This window comes from Leopardus geoffroyi, chromosome D3, assembly GCF_018350155.1.
Source record: "Leopardus geoffroyi isolate Oge1 chromosome D3, O.geoffroyi_Oge1_pat1.0, whole genome shotgun sequence".
NCBI lineage: Eukaryota > Metazoa > Chordata > Mammalia > Carnivora > Felidae > Leopardus > Leopardus geoffroyi.
Window position 1 is genome coordinate 34,277,290 of NC_059339.1, and position 11,376 is coordinate 34,288,665.

The window sequence follows — 11,376 nt, forward strand, 5'->3', positions numbered from 1 at the left end:
TCTGGAAGCTTCCTCTCTCCATCCCACACACAAGATTTTACTGTTGACACTATTACATAACTTACCTCAAACTCAGATTGCCAAGACGGGTGCATGGGGCTCCTACTGGCTTCTGAAGTGTAGCCGTGAATATGTCTGGATTCACAATTGCCTCTCAGCCCAAACGTGTACATTGAACGTTCAGGTCACTGAGGTGGCAACTTCACGCTGAAGACTTCTACTGAGATGTGTTTCGGTGTGTGCCTGCAGGGCAGCAAAGGTGGCGAAGGCAGACGCGTCAATGACCTGGTTCCTGCTGTGCTTCCCTGACAATGGCCAGATTTGTCCTCATTGCTTCAAGGATTTGGGGACTTTCTCCTTCTCTTCCGAGCTCGAGGCACCAACAATTCTTATTTATTAGAGAAACAACACCTCATACAATTATGGGAAAACCAGGGAAATAAGGCTCCAAAAGAGGGATTCTTTAACTGGAACTGGAGAGGGATGGCACCAATGGACAAGTCCGTACTTGCCAGAGTTGCTGGGACCGGGCACGCCCATCTCCCAAGAGAAGAGCCCGTGGAGAAGGCTGTGGAAGGCAGGTCTCGCTCACTGGTGGCCAGCAGGGCCAGCTGTCAGGAAGGTGAGTTGGATGTGGAGTGGGGCACAGCAAGATGTGTCTCTCAACACATCTAACCACAACTATCTTCGGAAAGAAATGGCTGCTGCTTTCTTTCCACCTTTCAAACATCACACGAGTTCTCTTTGAGTGTGTCTAACTCACATCCACACAATGACCCTTGGGAACATATTTCCAGTTTAGCCAAGTTAACACCGCACAACACCACCACAGGCCACCCTTTTTCAATGAGACATCCACATATACCTTTTGAAATCCTTTTCTAAGCTGATTTATTTTGAGAGAGAGAGAGAGAGAGTGTGTGCACAAGAAGGGGAGGGACAGAGAGAGGGAGACAGAGAATGTCAAGCAGGCTCCAGGCTGTCAGTGCAGAGCCCAACATGAGGCTCAATCTCACAAACCGTGAGATCCTGACCTGAGCCAAAATCAAGAGTTGGACACTTAACAGACTGAGCCACCAGGCACCCCTTAGATCATGTTTAATTCCCAAGTAAGGATGATAACAAAACTATGTTTTCACCCAAAATGATGCAACTACCATCACATGACCAACGACAGACTAAGTCTCTCCCTAAAGCAGCATACAAAATCCTATGTGTTACTTCATCCATCTTTGGAGGACCACGTCATGCAATCTTTTATAAGGTAAGACTGAAGTGTTTTCCTCTCATTAACCTGGTCATAACGAATCCCCAGTGATGCCGTATGTGGATGCTGAGAAAGAGGAGGCAATAAAGCAGGACTGGGAGCCATGAGTATCTGAGCCATTTGTTTGTGTAATTGACATGTGGCTTATCACAAGACCGATATTGTACATGTTACATCCAACTGATGACAGAAAGCTGTGCCTGCCCATCTTTATGGCTTGGTCTGTCAGAAAACACTCAGTTCATGATGGACAGTATGGATTCCGTGGTTAAGTGTTCAGTCTCTGCTCTATAAAGACATAGAGACTGAGTCTTGTAATGAGCCAACATCTATTTTTCAAATGAAGAGCCATCTGCAGAGCAGCATGGCTATGCTCCAAAATCCTAAAGATCTTCTCTCTGATTCATTCACAAGGAGCTGCCAAAGTTTCAGGATAGCATCCATGTGTCAGAGATATGAAGCGTCATAAAATATCCTTTCTCGCAAGGTCAACCTGGCAACACAGCTCGCCAAGCCATCTACCACAGAGCCTTCTCTTGTTGGGGGACCCACTCAGAACTGGTACCTTGTGGAGTCATTCAATGAATGATGCAGATGACATGACCAAATGAAGGGCGTGCTGCCTTCAACATCCAAAAAGACCCACTAGACTTGTGTCTTCTCCTTAGTGGAGGAAGTACAAGATATGGACAATTCTCTTTCAGCGTGTTTTTGGCGCCTAGAAAGTCTCACTGAGCTAAAGCTCCTAAATTTTTATGGGATCCATTTCCACCCTCGGTTACACATATGTCTCACCGAAGTGTCTAGGTCAGTGTCCCCCAACTTACTTCTCGCTCACTAGGTCCAATCAGCATATCATCAATGGCCATCAGTATAATAGATCAGTATGATGTCCCATGGGATAGAGGAACAAGCGAGAGCCCTGTGGATGAGATTATGACAGAGGACTAGAGACGAGTTTGTTTCAGTGAAGGTACATCATTAGCCCTGCCAGCTAAGCGCACGCTGCTTCTGATAACCTTCACTACCATGTATAGAGGGGAAGAGGCATCGGCAAAATCCTGGTAGCTGCATGTCAGATGCTAGAAGATGTGAAAAATGTACACATGTGGAATAACAATTGCCATTGGAGTCACCACGTGACTGAATGCACAGTGACCCACCGTTGGCTCCTAAAACCCATCTGTCATCTGCGTAAGCCAAACAGGAAAGTTAAATGAGAACACTGTCGAATTTGCTAACTTGGACTTTCAAGTCCTTAATAGTAGCACTAACCCCTGCAGTCCCTCCAGGAATGCCGTAATGCTTCTGTGGCAGTTCTAGAATCTTCTACTTGGCCTTTCCCACCATAACAGCCCTTAGGTCATCCCGTGGGTCAGGAAACCAATGTGGGGATTCTGCCAGTTACTGAGTATGTCTTTTCCAATTATGTAGCCCAGAAGTGGAGATATAAGCATAGAATGGGTTCAGAGACACACTTGGCCCACTGTGAAATGGACCTGAGTCAAAATCCTGTTAATCACTTGACCTTAACAATCCCCTGCTCCGGCTGATGGGCCATAGCCTTTTGAGTCCCTAAGAGGTAGTATCATTTCACAGCCAGTATCTAACAATTCTCTCAAAGTCTCACTCGTTCCCCTTCCTCAACATGCAGTCACCTGCAAAATGGCTGCACGTCCCTCTGGAGAAGGCCAAGGACAGCTACAGTATGCACCTGTGGCTGTGCTTTAGGGTCAACCTCCCTGCCGATGAGCAGTCACAGCCACACCTCCATTTGCTCTGAGAAGCCAAATGGCGGGCACACTCCTCAGAGTGATGGACTCTTCTCCAAACATGTCTTCTTATCCACCAAGGGCGTCTTCCACTACGTGTCTGGACAGTCTTTCACCCCTACAGTGTCGCTTACTGGGGAGACTAAGTCTCTGCAGCTACCCAGAAAGAAAAAGGCTGCCTAGCCTCTGCTCCCCTCTTGGGGGAACATGAGCCCCTAATGAGATTCTTTGCATATAAATCCGTTAGCACCTTGGTTAAAAAAAAAAAAAAGAAGAAGAAGAAGAAAGAAAAAGAAAGGCCCTAAAGTCAGGTATTACAAATCCCCTCTGTATTCATTTCCTTCATTTCCTAAGGCTGCTGGAATTACCGGCAACCTAGGTGGCTTAAAATGACAGAAATTTATTTTCTCACAATCCCAGAGGCTAGAAGCTAGAAATCAAAATGTCAGCCAGGCCGTTCTCCCTCTGAAAGCTCTAGGATAAGGATCCTTCCTTGCCTCTCCAGCCTATGGTGACCTCAGGCATTCTCTGCTCATGGTGTCATGCCAATGTCCTCTCCACCTTCACCTGACCTTTTCTTCTGTGTGCATCTCCGTGCTCACCTCTTCCTATAAGGACCCCAGTCATTGGACTCAGGGCCTTCCCTACCCCAGCATGAACTCAACTAATTACATCTGCAAGGACCCTGATTCCAAACAAGGTCATGTCCTCTGGTTCAGGGTAAACATGAATTCTGGGGGGACAGGCTTCAATCCCCCAAGCCCTCTGACAGTATTTCTCAGGCTTCATGGCCTTGCAAGCCCTTGAAGGCTCCTTTCAGACTCATGTTGCCCAGATCCCCATTCTACCTCCTGAGGCTCAGCGTTAGTCTTGCTAGAATGGAATCCAGGTATATGCACTTTTGAAAGCTCCCCAGGTGGGTTTTACTGACTGTATCTCAGAGGTCCACATGGTGTGTGACTTCCCAGCCATCCTAGATCCAAAGAGAACAAAGGTCTACGCCCTCCTCAAGTCCGGCTCCCAATCACTGCTGACAACCAACTGTCCAGCCCACAGGGATTCTGCAAGATCTACAACCACCATCCAAACTTTTACTTTAAAAAAAAAAAGGACAGGGGCGCCTGGGTGGCTCAGTCGGTTAAGCGTCCGACTTCGGCTCAGGTCACGATCTCGCGGTCTGTGGGTTCGAGCCCTGCATCGGGCTCTGGGCTGACGGCTCGGAGCCTGGAGCCTGTTTCCGATTCTGTGTCTCCCTCTCTCTCTGCCCCTCCCCCGTTCATGCTCTGTCTCTCTCTGTCTCAAAAATAAAAACTTAAAAAAAAAAATTTTTTTTAAATAAAAAAAAAAAAAAAGACAGGACATTGCATCCACATGGCCAGAGTTAGGTCCTACACACGGCAAGTACTGCTCACGCAGATCTACTGCACCATTTTTACTTTGGGCATCTGCACTGTCCCCTAAAACACCCCAGGCGGTAGGTTTCCCGGAGGTGACAACACTTCTCAGTTAGATGACATCTCGTCACGCCATGCCTCCAAGGTGCACAAAACCCTCAGAAAACACGGGCCCTCTTACTCTTGATGCTCCCCCAACGGAGCATCTCTTGGAGGTTAGGATGTCCCTGGAGGTGGGATGGACCCCCTCTGTATTCTTTCCTATCCTGGTGCCCAGCCCAGATGCCCATCTTCCTCTCTTCCGATATGCACACATGTACCTAAGTTCCCTTTGGCAAAGCCCTATGCGGCAACCCCACATTCCTGCCTTCCCCAGCGTTTACATACATATCCCCTTAGCCCACCTCTATGGACTTACATGAAGATGCACAAAAATGTGTTTGCGTGTCTACGGCTATGGTCTGACAGGTTTCATTTCAGGATGAAGTCAAAGACTAGCTACCCGGGGCGCCTGGGTGGCTCCGTCGGTTAAGCGTCCTACTTCGGCTCAGGTCATGATCTCACGGTTCAGTTTGTGGGCTCGAGGCCCACATTGGGCTCTGTGCTGACAGCTCAGAGCCTGGAGCCTGCCTCGGATTCTGTGTCTCCCTCTCTGTCTGCCCCTCCCCCACTCACACTCTGTATCTCTCTCTCTCTCTCTCTCCCTGTCAAAAATAGAGTAAAAACAAACAAACAAAAAAAAAGACTGGTTTCTCTAAACCAAAACACTGGTAGTTTTCCTCGCTAGCTTCAAAAAAAGAAATTCTCCTTTGTTCCATGTTAGTTAAATTTTCCAATTGCAGAAGAAAGGCTACGTTTTTCACTTAGTAATTAAACTTCCTAGATGAAATAAATCGGCATTTATTTCAACCCTGAATGCTCACGGAACTGGGGATTTTCCATTATAGAGTTGCCCCAAAATTGTCCACCTAAAACGGTGCCTTGGGCTCCGGAGGACGGCTCTGACTCTGGGCTGCCTTATTATTGGGGCTCATTATTGTGTCTTCTCTCGATGCCACTACTGTGACTTAGCAGCAGGGAGGTATGGCCAACTTGCCTGGTGAATGGCGGATGACTGCTAATTATTCCCAATGCTCTTCCAAAGTCAGCTAATTCTGACATGTTTAACAGCGGGTAATAAAATATATAATCATAATAATATATACTGTATATAATATAATAATAATAAGCTATGTTTTGTATCACCTAGTAGGCTATAGAAAATTCTTGTGAGGATACCATCCTAATAAAACAGATCATTTGATTACACAGGAAAGTGGCCTTGGCTTATCTCTTTGAACTTTCCTCCACAATAGTGAAACACTCTCTCTCTCTCAATCTCTCTCTCTCCTTCTCCACCCTGCTCCCATCCAACTTGATGTTTCCATCCCTGGTTGTTTTCTTTCAAATTCTCTGCTCAGGGTATTAATATCTTTGTGGTGAGAAGCACCTCTTCCTATTCCTGGGAAACTATATATAAAGCAAAGGAAGTGAATCAAGTCCCACAAGAAGGACACAAGGAAATCTTGCCCCAGTGTTTTTCCCCAAGGCTATTGAACGCGGTCCTGCTGCTTCCTGCGGTTCCACCTGGAAGGGAGCCCCAACAGGATGAGGAGACAGGTCTCTGCCCTCTCACGGAAATTGTGTGTGCAAATGCCACTCGCTCCTTCTAGGTTTGCCTTCGGGCAATGGCTAAAAAATCAGAAGAAAGCACAACCCCTCAGGCTCACCGATACCCCGGGGCATCTTTGACATCCTCGGCAGGAACCCTCCTTGCACCTGAGGAAGAACCCAAGTCCCAGAGGAAGCCCAGAGTGGGGGCGGGAAGATTCAGGTGATCCAGTCAACCGGCCAGCTCTGCTGTATTTTGAGGACGTCGTTCCCATCCCCATGCCTCAGTTACCCCATATTTAACAGTCAAGGAATTCAATTTAGTGACCTCTCATATCCTTCAAGATCCAGTGATCTGAAATGCTAAGGCAATGCAAACTGCTAACAAAAATTGGCAATACGTCACCTCTGTTCTAGTCATTTGCCTGAATTGGTAACACATATTTCATTAAAAACAAAAGGTCTCAGTGATTTGCATACGCATCCAAAAGATTTGCACAAACAGGAAGTTTGGACCTATCTGTGAATGTTTCACTCAAGGCCCACCTCCCAGCGGCTTACTTGCCATTGCAAGCAACTGTCCAGCTCTCACTTCTTACTCCTCGACGTGGCTCAGCTTTGATTGATTTATTTCGGGAGTAAGTTCCTGGTTGCTACTTGCCTTGTTAGAAATAAGACTGCCATGCAAAAGCTAAAGTATGACATAATTCAATGGACCTACAGCAGAGACATGTTAACGTACATAGAAGAATAACAGAAACACCGCTGTGTGCTGGCAGCTCCGTTGCCCAGGAATGCCGGAAGACACCTTTCTCAGCCTCCCTGAAAGTTGGGTTTGACCCGCATGCCTGAGCCTTCCTCACGAGCCTGTGAGCAGCAGTAACGCCCCAGCAAGACCAGGGCAGTGGGGAACAGGTGCACCTTCTCCACGACCACTGACATCTGCACAGTTGGAAGCAGAGAACTCCCAGGGGGCAGAGCCGCAGTGAGAATCTCTGTGGGTCCCTGAGTCCCAGTTGGAGAAGGGCCTCTGAGAGAGACGTCGGATCACCTCAGATGCGGCGCGGGCAAGAAATCAACTTGTTTGTGTTAAGCCACTGACACGTCAGGGTTTATAACTCCAGCAAAGCCTACCCTATCCTGACACTTCAACAGGCCCGTCCCAAAAGGAGAGAATAACTGTTCCCAAGACTGTCAGCCACTGCCCCTACCCAGCACTGTCCTGGAAGGTGGGGGAGCTTCGTCCTGGGAGCTTTTCTGGCTCCCACTGGAAAGTCTCCCAGGAGGTAGAAACTGATACGGTTATTCAGTCAACTTGTCTAGTTATCTGAAACTATTAAGTTACCAGTTCATCCTGGGTCCCTCGTTCATATTCACAGCTCACCGAAAATCTAATTATGATTCGGTATCTGATACAGTTTTATTGACAGGGAGAGGATATCACATGAGATGAATTTTGAGTTAAAACACATCTGTGAAAGGAGCACCTGAGTGGCTCAGTCAGTTAAGCATCCTACTCTTGGTTGCAGCTTAGGTTGTGATCTCACCGTCTGTGGGATTGAGCTCCACGTAGGGCTCTGTGCTGACCATGTGGAGCCTACTTGGGATTCTTTCTCTCCCTCTTCCCCTCTCCCCCCACCACCTCATTCTCTCTCTCTCGAATAAATAAATAAACATTGTTTTAAAAAAAGAAAAAACAAACATTCCTGTGACAGAGTCTAATCAGTTCTGGCTTCTGGCATACTTTTAGCCCCTCGTAGGGGAAATGTCCCTGCCCATAGGCCCGGCTGATGGGCCAATTTAGGCAGCCATGTTCTGACCACGGGGTTCCCAAACCACAGTCTAGCTTATGACTCATTCATTTTTTCATTCCTCCGCTCTACAAGTATTTGTTAAGCACCTACTATGTGCCTGTTATGGGCACTGGGGATAGAGCAGTGAACAAACACCCTGCTGTCATGAATATTGTATTCTGGAGGCTGGGAGGCAGCTGCTAAGTATGAAAATAGATACACAGATAACACGTCAGATGGATATAAAGACTCAGCAGAAAATGAGAGTAGGGTAAGGAGGATAAAGAGCGTGATGTGGGGCAAAGGAGGGATTGCCATTTCTATGTCTCAAGGGAAAGGTTTCTCTGGTGAGGTGACATTTGAGCAAGACAGTGAAGAAATTAGGGAGACGGCCGTGTGGGCATTTCCCAGAGCCAGGGGAAAGTGTGGTTGTGAGAGGAACAACGGTTGCAAAAATCTTTAGGTGGAGCAAGCTTGTTGGGTCAAGAAACCGCAGGAAGCCAGAGGGGCCCAGAGGATGAACAAAGGAATGATAATAGGAATGAAGATCCTTGGGGAACAGGGAGCCATAACACACAGGCTCACGTAGGCACGGCAAGGGCTCTGGCTTTGAGTAGAATGGGAAGTCATTTAAAGGTGTGGAGCCAAAGAGTGGCACTATCTGACTTAGATTTTAAAAGGATAGGTCTGGTTGCTCCATTGAGAGGAGACACTAGGAGAATACGTAGAAGCAAGGAGATCCATTGGGAAGTCATTACATAATTCAGGTGAGTGATAAATGATGGTTCCTGTGGCCTATGGCATAGTTCATCAAATTCTCTTAGGGACCTGAACGGATAATACCAGGAGAATGAAGCAGGGAACTTCAGGGACAGCCACTGAGAACGCATGAGGCAAAGAGCTCGGGGCCCCTGGGCACAAACAGCCTCCCCTGACCCCCAACCCCAGACGCTGGCCTCACTTCCTGATACCAATAGCTTCACCTCTGGGGTGCTGAATCTTGTCTGCGTGGATATCTAAAACCCACGTCAATCAGCTGTATCAGTCAGCTATTGCTGCATAACAAACCATCCCAGAACTCAGTGGCAAGCAATACTATGCATTTATTCTCAGGGTCAGAGATCTACAGTTCAGCTAGGGAAATTCCGCTTTGGGCTACAGTCTACAGGCCAGCTGGGGAAGCTCTGCTCCATGCAGTCATGCCGCCTTAGGCTGAAGAGGCAGCAGCTTCTTGATGGCATTTTTTTCCATGTGAAAGCTGGAAGCTCCCAGAGAGGCAAGCAAAAACATGTAATGCCTTCTATTGCCAAAGATTTTCAACCGTCAGAGCAAGGGAATATACTTCTACTCCAGTGGGAAGAACTGCAGAGTCGCATGGAAAAGGTGTGGATCCCAAGAGGGTGAAAGATCGGGAATAACAATGCAACCTATCACATCACCCCATTGGGAACCGAGTCAATGACCTCTGGTAGAGTTTCTCAGACACTGGCTGTCATAAGAATTGCCTCCAGCACTCATCAAATACAAATTCCTGGCCCCACTACCAGAGATCCAGATTCAGTAGGTCTGAGAGGGAGCCTGAGAATTTACATTTCTAACAAGCTCCCAGGTGACCCTGCCACTGCTGGTCTACAGGCCACATGTCCAATAGCAATGACCCATAGTGCATTCCTAAGAACTGAGTATCAGATCCATGGGACAGTAGGTAAAAACATTTTAATTCTCCAGATAATATCTAATATCCCATAATGCAATGGTAGGTCATCTCCTTAGCTGTGGAGGGAGAAGCCTATCAGACACATCTGAAGACAGACCTTGGGGGAATCAACACCTTGTCTCTCCCTTGACCTTGAGTAACTGAGAGCACACAACTTGTGCTAAACTGCTCAGTCTCTCTCTCTCTCTCTCTCTCTCTCTCTCTGCCAAATAAGGATTATAACTTCTAAAAATCATGCTATAACCCTACCCCCAACCCAGCCCTCCTTCCACTGAGCTCATACATAATCTCTTTTAAAATAGTTATGGCAGAGTGTCCCAATTATGTCTTTTCAACTCCGTTTTCCCCAGAGCTGGTAAACTCTGTGACAGCCACCTCGTGTCCTCTCCATGGGTCTCCCTAAAGTCTAACACTTATTAAGGTCTCAACTCATGTTTATTGAGTGAATAAACAAGGAGAAGTGCAAGATGTTGGTCTCCTAGAGAGACAGGACCCTTGTGAAACCATCTGAGAACACTGCAAAGGGTCTGTTCCCCCACCCTGTTCCAGGCCCCTGACCAACCTTCAGTCTTTCCTGAATTCACAGAAAGCAGTGGTTTTCTTCATGGTTGCATATGAGAAGTACCAGGAGATATTTAAAAAATCTCAATGCCCAGGCCACCATCCAAACCACTTAAATCAGAAGCCTTGGGGCGGGAACAGACATCAGTAATTTTTTAAGCTCCTGGTGATTTCCACATGCATCCAGGACCGAGGACAGCTGAGTGATCAGAGGACGGCCAGCTCCAAGGACAGCAGTGACACCTGTGAGGCAGAGACAGGGGTACCAATGAGTCATGGATGGAGTTTAACCATCCCTGCCACGGGCACTGAAGCTATTTAGAATCAACAAACAAGCTGGAGAAGCAAGAAACAGATTCTCCCAACCTTGTTATGAAAACAAGGGATTAGCTGTTATTGCATAAAAGCTGGTGCCTCACTAATCCTTACAGAACCTGTTTTGTTGTGAGTTCCAAAGAAGCCATGGGTCCTTGGAAGGCCTTCTCTGCTAATGAATGGCCTGCCCACAGGCTAGGAGAGAGCAGCTCGCAGTGGGGCTGGTCCAGGGGCCCCTTGAGAACACAGGAGCCGGGGGGAACAGGCCCTGATATCACAGAGGGTGGCATATCACAGGGTGAGGAGCACACGGAAATCACGTGTCTGGAAAGTTGGACAAAGGCCAGAAAAAAAAGAGGAGGAGGAGGGAGACCCAGACGAGCCGGGAAGAGACGGGGGAAAGGTGGGGAGGAGAAGGGCTGAGAGGTGAGGCTGGCCCCTCAGAGGTGAATTTGCTTCTTCCCACTTGGCCAGGACCTGCCCCACATCTCCTTGCCCCCAAGGCCCCTCTCCAGCAGCCACCAGGGTAAGACCCAGGACCAAAAACACAGTGGCCTCCCCTTTCCAGCTGCCCCAGAATGCTCTATGCACCTCTGCCCTGGAGGACCCCATCTCCAGGGACAGGAGGTCATGGCCTCCAAGCAGAGAACACACGGACCCCAACTGTGACCCAAAGTCCCATGTCACACCCAGTGGTTTAGGTGGAGAACAATGCTGGTGGCTCCGGGCCCCTCCTGCCAAGACAGTCTTGTTGGTTTCTTATCGCCCAGAGGGATAAGCACCGACGTGTAAAGCAGTAAAAACTCTCCGCAGGTCAGCATCAGCCAGGCAGTAAAGCAGCCGGGCTTTATCAGATGCCTTCATAGCCGAACGCAGGAGAGAATCCCTGCATCCAGTAATCAGGAGC